The sequence below is a fragment of the Polyodon spathula genome, chromosome 19 (assembly GCF_017654505.1).
Source record: "Polyodon spathula isolate WHYD16114869_AA chromosome 19, ASM1765450v1, whole genome shotgun sequence".
Classification (NCBI taxonomy): Eukaryota; Metazoa; Chordata; class Actinopteri; order Acipenseriformes; family Polyodontidae; genus Polyodon; species Polyodon spathula.
In genome coordinates this window covers 18,863,706-18,882,508 of record NC_054552.1, presented here as the reverse complement: position 1 = coordinate 18,882,508, position 18,803 = coordinate 18,863,706, and positions in this window count along the sequence as shown.

Sequence of the window (18,803 nt, the reverse complement as noted above, 5' to 3'; positions counted from 1 at the left end):
AGAGCCATATGGTCATCTTACCTATACCCCAGAAGAAAACAACCCTTTTTTAAATACGTAAACATATTTGACCATGTTCTCAATCTATGGATATAACTTTGTCCCATATTCATAAAGAATATATAAATGCATCTATTACCCATTTCACACACAAATGCCACTCCTGAGCCATCTCAGAGAGGTAATTTTAAAAAAAAATTTAAATACCTATTCACACAGTATGAAACTGTACAATCTATGCCGGTATAATACCGTCATAACCCTTTCACACAGCCAAAGAGATCGCGTGAGTACGTAGTAACTTTCAAACCTGTCAGTCAGCAAATGGTTTTCATGATAACGGAAACCAAACAAAATCACTAAACAAATTGGCAGCATCGTTTGTCAAAGAAGTAAACTTCGGCTGTTTGTTTGCTTTTAATTTCCGGTTATATTATACAATGTGTAATGGGGGTGAGCACAGCTACAGCTAGAGCAACTACACTCAGGCTAAGACACATGCCATGCAGTAATCTGACTAAGCAAATCCGACAAGGATCAACAAAACGTGGCTTTAATAGTGGGGTGGCCTTTATTAACTTTGTTTGTTTATTTATTAACACTGAAGTCAATGGACTGTTACAAATTCCCCTAATTTGGGGGTGGCTTTTAAACAAGGCTTCATTGCATAGCCAGCATGAAATGTACACAATCCATGTGTAGTTTGCATAAAGACATGGCCATGTATTGTTGAAAAAAAAGAAAGGTCAAGTTTATCCCAGTACATGGTGAGATATCACACTCTCCTCCAGTAAGTGTGCATTCGCTCTGCCTCCTTATTAATGTGGCTTCACATGTAGGATTGCAATTGTAATAGACACTTGACTCAATGTTTCTGCATTTGTTTTTAATAACCTAATACAAAATGTGGTTACTCACATTTAAACCAAAAAAGCCAGCATATTGGCCTATTTGTTTAGCTTTAGAAGAAACTAATTAATCGATATGCGTCATTCTTTAATGGTTCAGCTGATTAATTAGGTCAGACTCTCATATATAATATAAATATGCACGTGTAATATACACAAGAAACACACCATCAAGCAAGTCAGAGTACTCTTTAAGAATTTCTTCTGGCAGTCTGCTGGTGCTTTGATTAGCACATTTACAATCTAGCATGTCACGTACCCCAGAATCAGCATCAAATCACAACGACTGAACCACAAATGTGCTCATAATGAAGTGCGTATATTGCTTTAATTGCAGTCATATGATGGCAAATATATGCAATGTACAAACATAACCAGAGATTGAAAGCACAGACCCTTGGCTGCAGCTGTAAAGCAGGTTTGTTTGTTTTGGAATAAACATCTTTCTTTCTTGTGGCACTCTGTGGGCTTCATTCAGGACCCTGTGTTAAGCACTGCTGCTGCCATGGAGACAGGCTGGCTATAACTCTTCAGAGTGCTGCAGGACTAAAACGCGATCTATCATCTGATAAAAAATAGTAATAATAATAATAATAATAATAATAATAATAATAATAATAATAATAATAATAATAATAATAATAATTGGGCAGGATCAATTTCATTTGCTAACAAGTGTTTCAACCTGTGCAGATATCTCTTCATACCAGCACAGCTTGGAACTATTTGAACCACTCTACCTGATTTACTTGACCACCAGTTCATTTTGGGATGGGTAGGGTTGGCTGGGGCTGCCGTTTTATAAGCACAATAACACTCCATGGTGTCCAAATATGGTCCAAAATCTGCAGGTCTAGGCTGTTAACAACACCCCAGTCATGCAGACAGAAGACCATATTTAAACACTGGAGTGTGTATTGCTTTCTTTGTGTGGGTATGTGTGACAAAGTGGTTGATTGTATGCAGGTGCAGGTGATTAAAGAACAGACAGACAATTGTAATCCAGGTGAAAAGGTTTGTTTTATTTTTATAAGTCCAGCGCCTGACGACAAAACAAACAATAAATAATAATGGAGGTGAGTAATACAGCAATGTGTATTACTTAATTTATAATCCCTGTGTTGCCCTGCAAATAATAATCCTGTTTTTATTGTACACCCGCTAAAACCACATACACAAGTCTGTTAGTGCGTGAATTAGTGCTTGTGGTTTTTTATATTTGTGACAAAGGTGACAGGTCCGGAACTGTGTTAACTGTCTGGTAACATGCAAGACAAGACGAGACAATTACAAACAAACAAAAACACAACACTCACTGTTTTCAATAACAACACACTTTTACTGTCCTTCTGGCTTTAACTCACTACAAACCAATGCGAAGGAACTGATTACGATTCTCCATCCCCCTTATATGCTGTCACTCATGACCCCTTGGTAAACAAATGCAACTGCCTTTACAATTTGCGGCTGCTGCATTGTTTCCCTTCCAGGTCAATACATTCTTGCAACGGATTCTTGCCTTTTTCAAGATTGACTGACTTTCCGACCTGGGGAAAGAACTGTCAGGTAAGCCTGTCAAAAAAACTCTGTCCTCGCTTAGTACCCTCACAGGTTGGGAGGGAGATTTACAACCAAGGTTTATTGTATTTCTGTCACAGTATGACACTGGAAATGTGGTAAAAAAAGGGGTCTGTGTAACATGAGTGTATAAAATGTATATTTGTATTTAGGCATGAGGATTGCACAGCACGTCACGTCCAAGTAAAAAGTAATAATATATGAGCACAGGGAATTGCACTTTATTAATTCACGTGCAGTTGTACCGCGACTCCAACTGAATGATTGAATAGCAATCGAGTCTCAGTACAGCTGCCTAAAAGCTACATGTTTTCACTCACTCTGGGTTGTTTGTTCGGTGAGTGTAGAATGGGATTGGAGACGGAGGTAATAGTAATAATAACAGTAATAATAAGTACAATATCAGATCACTGTGTTTGTTTAGTTTTAGTCCGTTTTGTTTGTCTGTTTATTTTGGCTTCCGGTGCCGTGTCTTGTGTTTTTGTTTGTCTTACAACCGTTTATTTTCTGTCTGTCTGTGCACTATTAAATGCTGAGCGAGACCATTCGCTCAGCTCCACCAAACTCCACCTTTCTGTCGTTTATTTCCTGGTTCATGTTTCTGGTCTGACGTCCCCCACTCCGGCCATCTTTGTGACACGTGCTATCAGAACCAGGACTACCAGCACCTCCTAGATGCAGAACAGAGCAGGGAGCACAATTTTTTGGAAAAAAAAAGTAATTTTTTTTTTTGTGTGGAGGGGAAAAAAAATAAAAATAATAAAGAAATGGGGAGAAGAAGCAGAAGAGAAAAGCGGCAGCAATGACTGCAGGAGGAGTGGACATAGAGGAGTTCTGCTTGAAGGCTAGGAACCCAGGGCAATATAACCAGCCGTCACCGGTGTGCCCCCTCTGCGAACAGGGGCATCGCTTTTCAAGCTGTCCCTTCCGCAGTTATGAAGAGGAGGAACTAGAGCCCAGGAGGTTGGAGACAGAGCCTTTCTCGTCCTCTGATGAGATGCTGGACTGGGTGTCGGACCCGGAGTGGAGGGGGGAGGACATCCCACTGGTTGTTGACCTGCTGTGGGCCAGAGATGGGGAACGTTGAGAACGCTGGGAACAACATTTCTACCTAATGCCCTTCGTGAACCCAGCAGCCGTGGTGATCAATTACTTGGTTGCCGATATGGGACTTCATAGGCTGCTGAGGGAAGCATGGGGACGAACCGTCCGGCGGCAGTGGCCGAGAAGAGGGCCAACACCCACATCCCAGCTTGTGCTGACTCCCTGCCTCGCTTAGCCCAAGGATGCCTGTCTCGCTTCGCCCAAGAATGCCTATCTCGCTTCGCCTAAGGATGCCTGCCTCGCTTCGCCCAAGGATGCCTGCCTCACTTCACCCAAGGATGCCTGCCTGGCATCGCCTGGGGTTGCCAGCCGTTCCAAATCGCCTGGGGTTGCCAGCCACTTCGTATTGCCTGGGGTTGCTGGAACTGCTTCGCCAGGGGTTGCAGTCAGCTCTGTTTATCCGCAGGGGTCAGTGTGGCCGGAGCCCCCCCAGAGGGAGCTGCTGGCTATGAAAAAGGGGGGAGAGGTCAGGAGACCACCTTTCCCCACAGCAATTTCGCTGCAGGAGTTCTGGGGGCTGGAATCCCCCCAGAGGGAGCTGCCGGCTATAAAGGAGGGAATGTCAGGAGAGCACCTTCCCCCACAGCAGTTTCACTGCCGGAGGTCTGGAGACCACCAACCCCAGCGGCTGAAGGAGTCAGTCTGGAAGCTGTCATCACAACTGGCAACATTGTCGCTCATCAACCCCTTAAAGTCCCTGTTCTTGGCCCAGGACTTTGAGCGAGACTTTTGGGATTTTAAGGTAGGTGGCCATTGAGGTCATGTGTGCTTTGCACTTTTTCATTGGTACACGGGATATAAACAGGTCTGTGCAACAAAAGTGTTTAAAATGTATATTTGTATTTAGGCATGAGGATTGCACAGCACTTCACGTGCAAGTAAAAAGTAATAATATATGAGCACGGGGAATTGCACTTTATTAATTGAATGATTGATTAGCAATCAAGTCTCGGTACAACTGTATAAAAGCTGCATGTTTTCACTCACTCTGGGTTGTTTGTTCGGTGAGTGGAGAATGGGATTCGAGACGAAGGTTATAATAACGATAACAGTAATAATAAGTAAAATATCAGCTCACTGTGTTTGTCTAGTGTTAGTCCATTTTTTTTGTCTGTTTATTTTGGCTACCAGTGCCGTGTCTTGTGTTTTTGTTTGTCTTACAACCGTTTATTTTCTGTCTGTCTGCGCACTATTAATTGCTGAGCAAGATCATTCGCTCTGTCGTTTATTTCCTGGTTCCTGTTTCTGGTCTGATGTCCCCCACTCCGGCTGTCTTTGTGATACAGCTGTTTTTTGTTTTGTTTTTTTAAACACAGCTCTGTTGGACCAAATTATATGTATATTTACACCCGCTCCTCCTCTTTTGACAGCCTTCAACAAGAAAGTCGTTTTGGAAATCCACACCTTCAAAAGCACATAGAATATATGCTCATATTCTGGAAGACAAGACGCCCTTTTAGCGCGTTGAAACAACCAATTAGCAGTGACAATGCTTCGTTCCAGATTTCGTCGAAATTTTCTTTTTACATTTATTTTCTGTGAACATTAGTTTATGGATAATCTTATTTGCTTTTAAACCAATTAAATTGTTACAAAAGCCGACTATTATATAGTCCATTCACTTTAATTCCATACATGATCTTGTTGTACTAGTGCTAAAATATGCACTGCTTTTTTCTTTATATATTTATATATAATATAATTTTAGGAAATGACATGTCAGCACTGTACTTGCATCCAAAGCGCGTCTGCCGATGAAAATAAAAATACTGCTGAAAACAAAACAGTATTCCGTTCAACAGAGAGAGTCAGTAACTTAAAAACAAATAAGCTACATGAAGAGTTTGTCTGTAGGTGTGGTGACCTGAGGTCAGTGGATACTGACCAAGGTCGAAATTTCAAATCTCAACTGTTTAAAGAGATCTGTAAACTGTTAGAAATAACTAAAACATGGACAACTCCTTACCATCCTCAATCTGCCGGTTTAGTTGAGAGGCTAAATAGAACATTGTTAGCTATGCTTGCTTCCTTTGTAGAGTCCAACCAGTCAAATTGGGGCAGTCTCCTCCCATATGTTATGATGGCATATAGGATCAGTGTCCAGGCATCAACAGGCCACACACCCTGTAAAGTCATGTTTGGGAGAGAAATTACACTCCCCATTGAGCTCCTTACCAATACTGAATTACAGGAAAGATATCCCTGTGCTACAGATTATGTTTCTAAACTTGCTGGCTACCTTAGCATGGTAGAGGAAGCTGTAAAAAGGCACCAGAAAAGAGCCTCTGAGAAACAAAAAGATCATTATGACCTTAAGGTTACCTCACAAGTTTATACAGAGGGAGAACTAGTGTGGGTCAGAAACCAATCTAGAAAGAAAGGCCTTTGCCCAAAGTTACAGAGGAGGTTTAGGGGCCTTTGACCAGGATGGCTTGCAGTGGTGACATCAGACTTGACCAGCCTATCCACTCCCTGCCAGCTTGAATGATGCCCCGCATCCAACAACAAGTTTCGAGTCCGACTCAATAACAACAAAGCAAGTTTTGTGCTGGTTTAGAAACCAGCACACAATTGTTATATTGCTTTTACTTAAACTCACATCTCTCCCCCAATGCAGACAGCTGCAGGCTTTTATAAAAGTGACCATCTCCCAATTAGTAACAATTAATCAATTAAATAACTCGGGAGATGACCACCTTCTGCACAAGGTTTTTATGAATGGGGATTTTAATTAATTTGCAGCAGACCCTTGGGAGGTGACTGCAGCAGCAGTCCCACGGGAGGCGTCGGCGGCAGCAGTGGACCCTCGGGAGGCGATGGCGGCAGCAGTGGACTCTCAGGAGGTGAACTCAAGACTTGAGCCCCTGGCAATAGAGGCGGCAGCAGGAGCTCCACCTCTCCCTCGTACCCTATAACTGGTAGCTTCCCAGGCAATGCGGAGCAGCAGGCATCCTTGGGTGGAACAAGGCAGGCATCCACGAAACCAGCAGGTATTCATCCTCTGCTGGTGGAGGTGGGAGCTACAAGCAGTCCTCCCATGGCAGTGGAGATGGAACCAGTAGGAATTCATCCTCTGCTGGTGGAGGTGGCGGAGGCAGAGGCAGCTCTTTTTGCTCTGCTCCTGGTGGTGGAAACGGTGGAGGTGGGAGCAACGTGTATTCTCCTGGCAACGAAGGTGAGAGCAGCATGTAGTCTCTTGGCGACGAAGGTGGGAGCAGCGTGTAGTCTCCTGGCAACGAAGGTGAGAGCAGCATGTAGTCTCTTGGCGATGAAAGTGGGAGCAGCGTGTGGTCTCCCCCTGTTGCAGGGGACTGGTGCGGCACTCCCTCGCTTGCAGGGGACTGGTGTGGCACTCCCTCGCTTGCAGGGGACAGGTACGGATCTTCCTTTAATCCCGGGAAAGTGGTGCCTGTGTCCGTGCTGTGCTGTGCAGGGAAGATAGTGTTCAGGGGGTAGTGCTGGTCGTTCTATTAATGTTAATGCTGTGGACGTTCATGCTCCTGCCCCTCAGGCTGTGGAGGCAAAACCAGCAGACATTCTCCCTCTGCTGGTGGAGAGGGTAGCGATGGCTCCTCTCCCTCTGATGCTGGAGACAGAAGTGATGGCTCCTCTCCCTTTGGTGCTGGAGACGGCAGCGATGGCTCCTCTCCCTTTGGTGCTGGAGATAGTGGGTCTTCTCCCTCTTTCACTGGAGATAGCAGAGCTTCTCCCTCTTGCACTGGAGATAGCGGGGCTTCTCCCTCTTGCAGTGGAGATAGCAGAGCTTCTCCCTCTTGCACTGGAGATGGCAGCCTTGGCTCCTCTCCCTCTTGCACTGGAGATATTGGGTCTGGGAAAGAGGGAGAAGGTAATGGGCGACTGATTAGGGTAGATCGGAGAAGGAGAAGGGAGACGAATTAACAGACTTTCGGACCGAGCAGGGAGAAAGAAAGACTGTACTAACTGACGAGGTAGTCAGGGCAGGAAGCATAATTCTGGGAGATCGGGGTTTACTGGGAAAGGGTTAAAAGTAGGTTTCTTGTTCAATATAATGATCTATATAAAGTTAGATTTTAGGCTTTAAAATCAGGGTCGCATGGTAAATTAGAGGCCTGGCAAACTAAGGCTCCATTTTTAAACAGCATCTGTAATTATATGCTGCACTGCAAATTATAAAAGGGAAAACTGAAGCATGAATGGGAATGCATGTGGGTAACTGAGACTGATGTCGTTGCGTAAATAACAATAAAAGTGTTGTTATGGTTTAAATGGTAACTTTGAGAACTATCATTTAAATGATTTATTTTCTTTACTGTATAAAACCAGTATTCAAGTAATTTGAGCTGTACAAGTATATCCAAACATTGCAACTAAATGCTATGTGTGTTTATTTTCATTGCTTATGCTGAAATGCAAAAGCCTGCATTTCTTTTTGTGGATATTCTGAGTTTATAGAGCAAGGGTAAAAGATTGTATTATAATTGTGAAGGATTATTTTATTTGCTGAACCAGAAACTGTATCTTGGTCATTCTTTGAAACAAGCAGATAATCAATATTCTTTTAATAATTTTGTTGTTGAGCGTGAGTTATTAAACTGTTAAAAGAGCCCACCACCTTGGTAAGCAGCTTTATGCAAGCCGGAGCACCCATAGCACTCGCCTCCCCATAGCTCAGTTACTCTTAAAGATATAGCGCTACTATTATATAATTGTGACAACACTCACACTCAGGTTGTGGCTGGCAGTGCCATTGGGCTATGCATAGTCCGTCACAATATTGCTGTACAACAATGGAAGTATTATTCTCCCGTTTGACTGCCATGGATGTAAGTAAATAAAAAGTATTGTTTCTGAAGTTTGAAAAGTCTATATGCCTGCAATTATTCTATACGAAATATGAAGTTGAACTAATATGCGAAGCACAGTACCTGGATGATGTAATGTATAAGCAATTACAAACTCTGAAGTGGTACATTTGTTTATTAAGAAGCCACCGCACATTCCATATTTTATTAATTTGTCCTGGTGATGTATTTCGAGACTGTAACATATCTTCATGTGTTACAAGGACTACTTGTATCAAAATCTCCAATACCATATTGGTAAATGTCAGTTTTCACTTCTGAGCTTCCTCATCACCATGGCTAGTACCACGCTGAGGTCTTTGCATGCCATTTGTTATCTTTTGGAATGTTTAGCCAACACACGCAGGGTTGACAAGGTAGAATCATCTGCTTTATCTAATTAGTCTTATAAAATATGTCATTATTTTGGTGATGAGTGCGGCCGTACTGAACACGCACATTACATGGCTTTTTGCAGTTGGTTTTTCCCCTTTATAAATTTGGGCCTCAGTGTTTAAATTTTCTTCTCCCCCCAAGACTGTTCTTTTCTATTGTTTGAACCACTCTTCTTGTGCTGCTGTTGTACTTCATTGTACTCATTACAACGTTGTGTCTTCAGGATTAGGAGCAGTATATTGTTTACAGTGATGGTAACCATGCTGGTGTTCCCTCTCCCTACCCTCTCTGCTCATCCATACAGCTGTTCCATACAGCCCCCTTTTAAAATCATTGATAACCTAACATAAGCAAACAGCAAGTGCTCCAACATTACTGCAAACAGAAAAAAGTCAACTGAACTGTTGATTGTATACAGTCCAAAGCACCTTTGACCATTGTTCCATAGGAGGCTTTGAGTAAATTGTTGATGCTCATAATGCATCAGAGAAGAAAAATGCAACACTTTTGCACAGCAGTGTGTGTGTATATATATATATATATATATATATATATATATATATATATATATATATATAGTGAGAAAGTGTAGTCCTGGGGAGCAAAGGACTGTACCTCCCAAAAAGTCACAGGCTGAAAATCCTTAATTTCTTTAATTGTTTTTTTGTTTAATTACATGTGTTAATTTTTTATTAGTAATTATCTGCTGCCCTTGGCTATCATTGTAAAGTAGAGCCAGGTGCAGGGTATTTAAAGAAAGCAGCCAGTCGGTTCTGGGCTGCTGCTGGTGTGTGTAGAAGCCTGACTGTGCTGTTGTGTGTACAGCTGTAATTATAGAAGAAAGGAAGTGTAAAACCTATTTGCATTGTGCTGTGTAAAACTGTGTTTGTTTTGTTTGTTTTGTTTTGCAACCGGTAAACAAGCTTACCTGTCCGGTTATTAGAGAAGGTTCCAGCTTGTGTTAGTTAGCACTCGAAAAAAAGCTAGGGTTTGTTTTTTGATTTCGTTTTGCTTATTTTTGGTATTCTTAAAAGTGCTAAAGTTCGTTCTGTGTTCGGTCTGTCATTTAACAGGGCAAAGGAACCAGTATTAACATTATATTAATGTATTAAATAACTGTCACTAATAAGTATTGTTATATTGTATTTAACTTCAGAAACACTAAGGGAATAGTAAAAATTAGGCCATGCAGCTTTCTTTTTTTTTTTTGTACTGTGTAAATTTATTCTCCTGTTCAAAGTTGTTGTATCCTAGTCCATATCCTGCATTGTGCCATAGTTTAGCATTCTATGGTCTGTGTTCAATTTGCTTAGTGTGTTACATTCCACAATTGCTTAATGCATGTTTGCTCTCATGTCTTGTTGTTATGCACTTTTCACTGTGTTTAATGTACTATTTCACGTATCATGCCACTATCATGTATTATGCACTTTCCACTGTATTTAATGTATTATTTAATGTATTATGCTACTATCATGTATTAGAAAACGATTGAGTGCAAACAGCCAATCAGCTTCCATATCTAGCGGGCTGCTATTTTCCATAGATGCCCGCTGGAATGTTGAAGTGCTTAACTGTGAGTTAAATTTTAAATCAATCTGCACATAAAGACATTCTAATTTACAACTAATCTGTTAACATAAAAAGCTACTTAAACATACTTTCTGACACTGGTCTTGAGACAAGCGAAATCATATGTCATTTGTTGGTTTTTTTCTACTTCACTTTGATACTTTGGTTCCTGTAATTTTGGTTTTGTTCTTTTGTTACTTTGGATTACATGTGCATTGCTTCACTGGACTTCATTCACTGGAATCGTTACAAAGTCATACAATACATTGCATGTACACAACAAGTGTTGTATTGTAGACAATAGAAGACAAAGGCAACAGGAAGAATGGTTAGTTTGCACACATTGCAGCTCTATGTTACCTTAGTTATTTTAACCACCTGTGAATTTCATACCAGATGTGGTCTGTTTGAAATGCACAAGTTGCACATAATGTGCCATGTTTCTTTTTACAAAACAAGATTCTCTTTACAAGAGAAAATCCATTTGTTTAGACATAATCGGTTCTGACAACCAACAATCCAGCTCAATGAATCAGGCACTTGAAATTCTGTCTCTCTCCCTGATTCGACCTTTCCTCACAGCGCTGACTTGTTACTACGGCAACTTACTTATGGTTTTGAAATCTTATAGCAGTTCACTGTGGTATACTTTGATTAAACCGCAGCAAATTCTAGCTCATTTACTCAGGACAACAGCAATTTAAAAAAAAAATGTATTAGAATAAAAACAGCTGGCAGCTGGAAAGAATTGACAAGAATGTCCCAGATAACTTTTAGAAAGTGATTTTTATAATTAAATCAGTCTTATTACAATTATTCAAAAACTAAGTTTAGAAGCTACTTTTCAGTTCAAATTTCCTGCCATAGACATATGTAACATAGGGCCGTTTTCATAAAATGTGAAATAGGTTTGGAAGTCTGTCCTATCCTAAGGAGAATATGTATAAATAATATTATAAATAATCAATAGACAATCGTTTAAACAGTAGGGTTTTGCGAAAGGTGTAATCAAATAAAGCAGGTGTAGTCAATTATTTTTTGTCAAGGTCCAAATTTCTTGGTCAAGGTCCAGTCAAGGTCCAGGCTCAGGAGAAACATTTTTCATTGCGCAAGTGCCCCTGTCCAACAAACACATCCAATGCTGAGAATTAGTAATATACCCCATTGCTTATATTGTTAGTCCATTATAAATATATATATATATATATATATAAAGATGTAATAAATTAAATCTGAGACTTTGACAAAGTACACAGATAAAATGTTGAATAGATGTAAGCTTAATATTAACATTAAACACTTTCAAATAACTCTTAAGTTTTGGATTAGAGTTTACAAAGAGTATTAACTTTGGTTTTGTCAAATAAAATTATTGTAGGCATATATGAATATAGATAGATAAACAAACCCTTGTGTCATTTAATATTAGTATCAGAGTTTGAAAGAAAATAATACTTACTACAGATGAACTCTCCGTTAGCTTTATGATTCTAGACTTTCCAATAAAAAATACACACCCACTCTTCTTTAAATGAACGATTTTCTGTATCATTTTTTTTTTTTTTTTTGCTGCTGTTACCTTGACGTCGAAAACACTGGAGGTGGTACTACAGCGTTTAACAGTGAGTACGAGCGTACACTGAAAAGTGTAACAAAAAAAGGAACTCTCGTTCGTTTTTTTGTTAGTGGAAACTGACGATAGCACAAATCAACATTACACTGTGTCAAATCGCATAGTGAGGGAATGGGAGGGTAAATATAATAATTAAAAAATTACAATAATGATAAGTCCGGATTTGGCCCGAGGGCCGCCTATTTACTACCCCTGAAATAAAATATCTTTATAAAAGTAAGTACCATCTAGTGCTTTGCCACTCTGGATTAGGATTCCTTTTGTTTTGCTGGCACTACATTGCTGTGCATTAGATGGACACTTTTGCTAAGCTAGTTTACATTACAATTGTCTATGGCAGGCAACTAATATCAAAGAACAGCTTCTGAATCCTAGTACCTTAACACGCAATACAAAAATGCATTATTTGAGCAATAAGAATTATTCAAAATGAACCATATTAAAAAGATAAGGGGACAAATGTGAGCCCCTGGGTTTTGTGTTTGACACACCATCCAATAACAGGTTAACCAGCAACAGCGGGAACTGCTGACACTATGTCCTTGACTCCTTTAGTCAGCATGAGCCACAGGAGATGAACAGTGTCATTTCATAAACAAGAACAACCTGAACAGACCTGTATGAAGGAGAGACCGTTACACCACCCACTCCTCTAAGCCAGAACTATGTTGGGTATTTATTAGGGTTATTTGATTTAGTGTCATTTTCATTAAGGTGGGCATGTTGAAATGCTTCCCAAATATTTCCTAGAGGTGCGGAGGCATCATTATTTACAGTTTATTTTTAGAAATAACATACTCTGAATAGTCAGACTCAAAGGTAATGTCTGGCATTCAGTGGAGTTCCTGTCAGTGCCTGATTTGAAAGAGCGAGATGCAGGGGGGTCACATTACTGAGGCAAAGTCAGAATTAGAGGAGACTGAGATCGGAGACTGAGATGAGAATCTGCTGGCTCCTATGAGAAGGGGGTTTCTGCAGACCGGAGGCTCCAGCCGTGTAGCTCCAGCCCTGTAGTCATGCCTGTCACATCATCATTCTATGCTACAACCTGATCACATAAGGGTGATCTCTTGCTTTATGTTGTGAACATGCGCAATGTTATGTTTAACAAAGACGGGTGTATCCATATTGAGTTGGTGGAGTGAAGTAGATTGTTTTTAGAGACATTAGTAACACATGTTTAAATAACAAAGAAAGAGAAATCTATATTTTCTATAATGCTATGTGCAAATTGTACTCTGTATGACTTGGATTAAAATACAAAATACAACTTTTAAAAAATCTATTTAAATCCACTAATAGTAATGTTAAGTTTAATTAAGCTTTCTGCACATAAGTAGTATTAAAATGTTGTTATGTAGCTAAAATGCTTATTATTCAATGTTTGTACGGATGCAATGTTTACATTTTTTGTTGACATATTATGTATTAGTGTGGTGATTTACTATTTCTATGTTGGACATAGAATTTAAAAAAAAAGAAAAGCCCACATGTATGGGCCTGATTAGTTCATATAGTATTTTTTAATGGTAACAGCTATTGTGTAACTACAGTTAAGGCTTTTGCTTAAACTCTCCCTTTTATTTCAGTTACATGTCACTGTGTTGAAGACAGGAGAGCTGCCTACATTAAAACGCTGCTCACTATGTTGTCAGTGTTATCACTGTCCTCTTTGTAACCCTTCTATATATAAGCCAAGGGACCAATACAGCATAACTGCAGTACAGTACATTATGGAGGTTTGCTTCATGTTTAAAGTGTTTTTTTGTTTTTTTTTTTTATTTTTTTTTGTTATGCTTTCACCTTAGATGGAAAATAAGTAAAGTTGTAATCTCCACTGTGCTAAAGAGACATATTAATCTGTTATTTCAAATATTATTTTTGAGAAATCAGCAAAGTACGTCTTTTTTTTATTATTTAAGTACTTTGAAACAACTGGAACTACGTTAAATAACTCATTAAACATTCTTACAATGAAAGCAGGTGTTTTAAACTGGATGATGTTCCTGAGGGAGTACACTCAGGAGTACTGCACCGAGTTCCACGTTACGGTGTGTGGATATTGCAGGACTGTACAAAGACTTCACCCCGGGATATGTGGGAGAGCTTTGAGGGGTTTCTATAGGGAAGTGGAACAACTTGGCTTCCATTCAGTGCCCCATTTTCATGGGCTAGGTTTAGCACTGTATCAACATGCACTGTAACAACTAACGCTGGTCTCCCCTAATAAAATGACTGGGTCAACTAAATATACAGAGACCATTAATTCTAGTTCTTGTTCTGTCCCTGTACTGTAGGTACAGTTATACTGTAGGTACACTGTTATACTTCTTTGTACTAACTTACTGTAACTTAAAATAGTATTTAGTGTTAATGTTGGAGTTGTGATATAAATGACACTGTGACAGAACTATAATGAATCTTGGTTGTAAATTTCCCTCCTGAAAGTAGGGTCCATTGGACAGGCTGGCCCGACAGTTCATTTCCAGGGCCGGGAAGTTGGTCAGTCTGGAAGAAGACGAGACTCTGCTGCAAGAACGTATTGACCTTGAAGGGAAACTACGTAGCAGCTGCAGATTGTAGAGACAGCTGCACTCGTTTACCAAGGGGTCATGCATGACGGCATAAAAGGGGGTGGAGAATCGCAATCTACTCCTTTGCTTGTTTTGCACTTGAACTTGAAGGACAGTGAGAGACGCAGTAATCACTGTTAATAGAGATATTCGTGAGTGTTTTGTTTGTTTGTGCTTATTAGTAATCGTCTTTGTTTGTGAAACAGCAGACATCTAACACATATCCAGAACTTTCGCCTTAGGCCAGCACAAAGCCAGAAGAGCACTTCACTACAGTCACTAATAAATTGTTATCACCCGCCACAAGCACTGCTGCATGCACCCAGACTGATGACCATGTTCAGTATTATTGTGGGGCGGATAGCATGTATTTATTATTTGGGCTGCAATCCCTTGTTATACCGTGCATTACACATTACACATTGATGTGTACTGCCAGAGATTTATTGCTTGGTCACCAGACCGGGAGTATAAATAAAAGACTCTCTTTTCCAAACAGATTACAGTCTCCTGTCTGTGTTTGTTCTTGCACTGCATCACCTCTGCACCTGTTCACAATCAGCAGTCACTTTGCCACACACTCCTAGAAAATAATTAAGAGGATAAAGGTTTATTTAACATTGCAATGTTGCTTTGAAATTAGCCTACAACAATATATTACCATTTGGGTCAATGAGAATAATATAGTATAAAATAATGTTTATGCTTGAAACTATGCATGGAATTATTTATTTGTTGTATTGTTTACTTCCTTGTTTATGAAATGATTGTGGATGATGTCGTTAGGAGCTGCGCACGCACGACTAGAGGGCTGGATCTACATGGCTGGATTCTCCGGTATGTAGAGACACTCTGGTTCCTATCCCTGTGCGCTAATAACAAAGACAAACTGTTTAAAGGCAATCACAATGTTGGTAAGCTGCCCATTGATGCTATAACAAGAATAACGGTAACATGCACTTCACTGGCAGTACCAGTTAATACACAGTAATTGTTTTTCTCATATGTAAATGCACTTTGTTATAACATGTTTTTACACTTAATCCAACACAAATAACTAATCACCGCAAAGTTTTAATATTTCCATGCGTTTGGAGAGCTTTTAGTTTCCAGTTGGTCCCATCTAGGGACCAGTAAAGTATGACCTTAATAGGGGGGTGGCTTGGACTTACTGCTGAAGGAATTACACATAGAATTTATTGTAACAATATGATTTTGATTCTTTTAAAAGTGGTTTATGTAAAGCTTAACCAAACAGTTTAAAAGTTATAGATTATTATTTAATTTAGTTTTATTACAAGTTACTGTTGTAGTTTCTAGTAGTTTTTGTATCTAAATCAAAGGGGCATCTGTGGCAGAGTGGGAGCGCTGCCGGTGTAATATATGTGTGTGTATGTGTGTGTGTGTGTGTTAGGAAATTTGAGAAAATGTCCCCACAAAGATAGTAACTCCTGAAAAAAATGATGTTGTGGGGACGTCCCCACTTTGTAAAACACTTTTGTTAGAACTAAATATGCCTCTGAAAAAAAAAAAAAAAACCTAAAAGTTCCAAAATATTTAGTTTGTTGTCGACTTTCACCCTGTGTGGAGTTCCCTTTCAATTCGAAAATAACCATCCAGGTATGGGATATTGTCGTCAGGCAGTAGGATTGGCTGAGCTTTATATCAAAGCTGCCGATAGGCCTCCGCGCAAGCTGACGTGTAAGCCCGCCCCCCTGGGAGCTTACAATACGCAGCGCAGCCACGTTTGCTGTCTCTGCGCGTGGTTCACCTACCGGGCAGAGCCAATTACGCAGCGGACCTCCTATCCAGAGGAGGCCCTCTGGCAGGGGAATGGCATCCACCCTCACGTAGTAGAACGCATCTGGGAATGGTTCGGCATTGCGCAAGTGGATCTCTTTGCTTCGCGAGAGACCACGCACTGCCTCCTATGGTTCTCGGTGAGGGACCCCGACAGCACCCTAGGAGTCGACGCACTGGCTCACGAATGGCAGCCAGTCCTCCTATATGTGTTTCCACTGATTCCGATGCTCCCCGCCCTCTTAGAGAAGGTCAAGGTAGAGCAAGCGACAGTGATTCTGATCGCTCCTCGGTGGCCTCGGAGAATTTGGTTTCTGAGCATGGTGCAGTTACTGCACGGTCAACCGCGGGAGCTTCCCCTGCGAGCAGACCTATTGTCCCAGGCCGAAGGACGGCTTTGGCACCCGAACCCCAAGCTCATGCAGCTATGGGCTTGGCCCCTGAGCGGGAGCGCCTGTCAGCCTTAGGGCTTTCGACGGCAGAAATTTCAACCATCCGGAGCGCTAGGGCACCCTCTACTAGGTCGCAGTATGCGTACAAGTGGCAGCTGTTCCAGGACTGGTGTCTTGTGGGGGGCCATGACCCAATCTCTTGTCCTATGGCAGTGATATTACAGTTTCTACAGAAACTGTTAGATGAAGGGAAGTCTCCCTCTACACTTAAAGTGTATTTAGCCGCCATATCAGCTTGCCATGTACGCATTGACGGATTATCACCAGGTTACCATTTTCTGGCATCTCAGTTCCTTAAAGGCGCAAGACCTCCAAGAACAACCAACTTACCGTCCTGGAGCCTTGACGTGGTGCAGGAAGCCCTTACCAAGGCACCGTTCAAGCCTCTCCACACAGTGGATATGAAGCTCACGTCTATAAAAACTGTGTTTTTGCTATCAGTAGTGTCAGCAAAACGTGTCAGCAAGTTACATGCACTGTCAGTGCATCCTTCATGTATCCGCTTCGCAGGAGACGGTTCTAAGGTCTCCATGCACCCAAATCCAGCCTTTTTACCAAAGGTTATGTCTCCGTTCCACATGAACCAGCCGGTCGAGTTGATGGCATTCCATCCTCCTCCCTTTTCCTCTCCAGAGGAACAACGGCTACACATGCTCTGTCCTGTGAGGGCATTGAGGTGTTATATTGACCGTACAACGACCGTGAGGCAAACAGAACAACTGTTCATATGCCATGGTCCTAAGACCTTGGGTCAGCCGTTGTCAAAACAATGCCTTTCTCACTGGATAGTGGATGTTATTAAATTAGCCTATGAGTCTGCAGGCCTTCCACCGCCAGGACAGTTGAAGGTGCATTCCACTAGGGGTATGGCAACGTCCTGGGCCCTCTTTAGTGGGGTACCAGTGTCTGATATTTGCGCGGCAGCCAGTTGGGCTACACCACATACCTTCATGAGGTTTTACAGATTAAACATGCTGGATTCCTCTGCTCCATTATTTGGAGGATCTGTACTATACTCTATGGCACCTCAGGATGCCAATGTAGTGTTTAATACCCCACCTTAGGACAGGTGTCATTGCGAGCATAGACGGTGAGGCACAGCTCTGCACATGCCTAGATATATTGCCTACGCAGTTGCGTTATGAAGTAAGTCTGTCCTACTACCGAGAATCCTCCCTCGCGACGGCTTGGGTACACTGTTCCCATACCTTGATGGTTATTTTCGAACTGAAAGGGAACGATAGGTTGCGGATGCAACCCCGGTTCCCTGAAAGACAAAATAACCATCAAGCCGTGAGGTCGCTCCGGAAGCCTTCACGGCCTGAAGAGCAAAAGAGGAAGAGAGTCTCCGCGCACTGAGTATTGTAAGCTTCCAGGGGGGCGGGCTTACACGTCAGCTCACGCGGAGGCATATCGGCTGCTTTGCTATAAAGCTCAGCCAATCCTACTGCCTGACGGCAATATCCCATACCTTGATGGTTATTTTCTCTTTCAGGGAACCGGGGTTGCATCCGCAGACGTTTTGTCTGACTGGAGTTAGAAATAGTAAATAAAAAAATAGTGAGAGTCAATGAGAAGTCCCCAAAAGTGTGTGTGTGTGTGTGTGTGTGTGTTTGTGTGTGTGTGTGTGCGCATGTGGAATATTGGGCTGGCAGGGAGGGCATTCAATTCCTCCCTGCCAGAACATATATGGGAATGTGACTGGAGCCATAATGGAATAATTGATGATTAATTAGGCTCCAGCCACAGGTGTATAAAAAGATGTAGAGGTGGTGTGCTGTGCAGGTGAATGTTCCATTGATTGTTTGAACCTTTTATTTTCACCCTTAATGTGCCTGTTTGTTTGGCGGTAGTGTGTTTTTGTTATTTTTGTAATAAATGTGAGCCATACCTGCAGCTTCTTGTGTTTGAGTCTCTCTCCATGATGGAAACAAGCCTGCAGTGATGCTACCCTGTCACAGCAT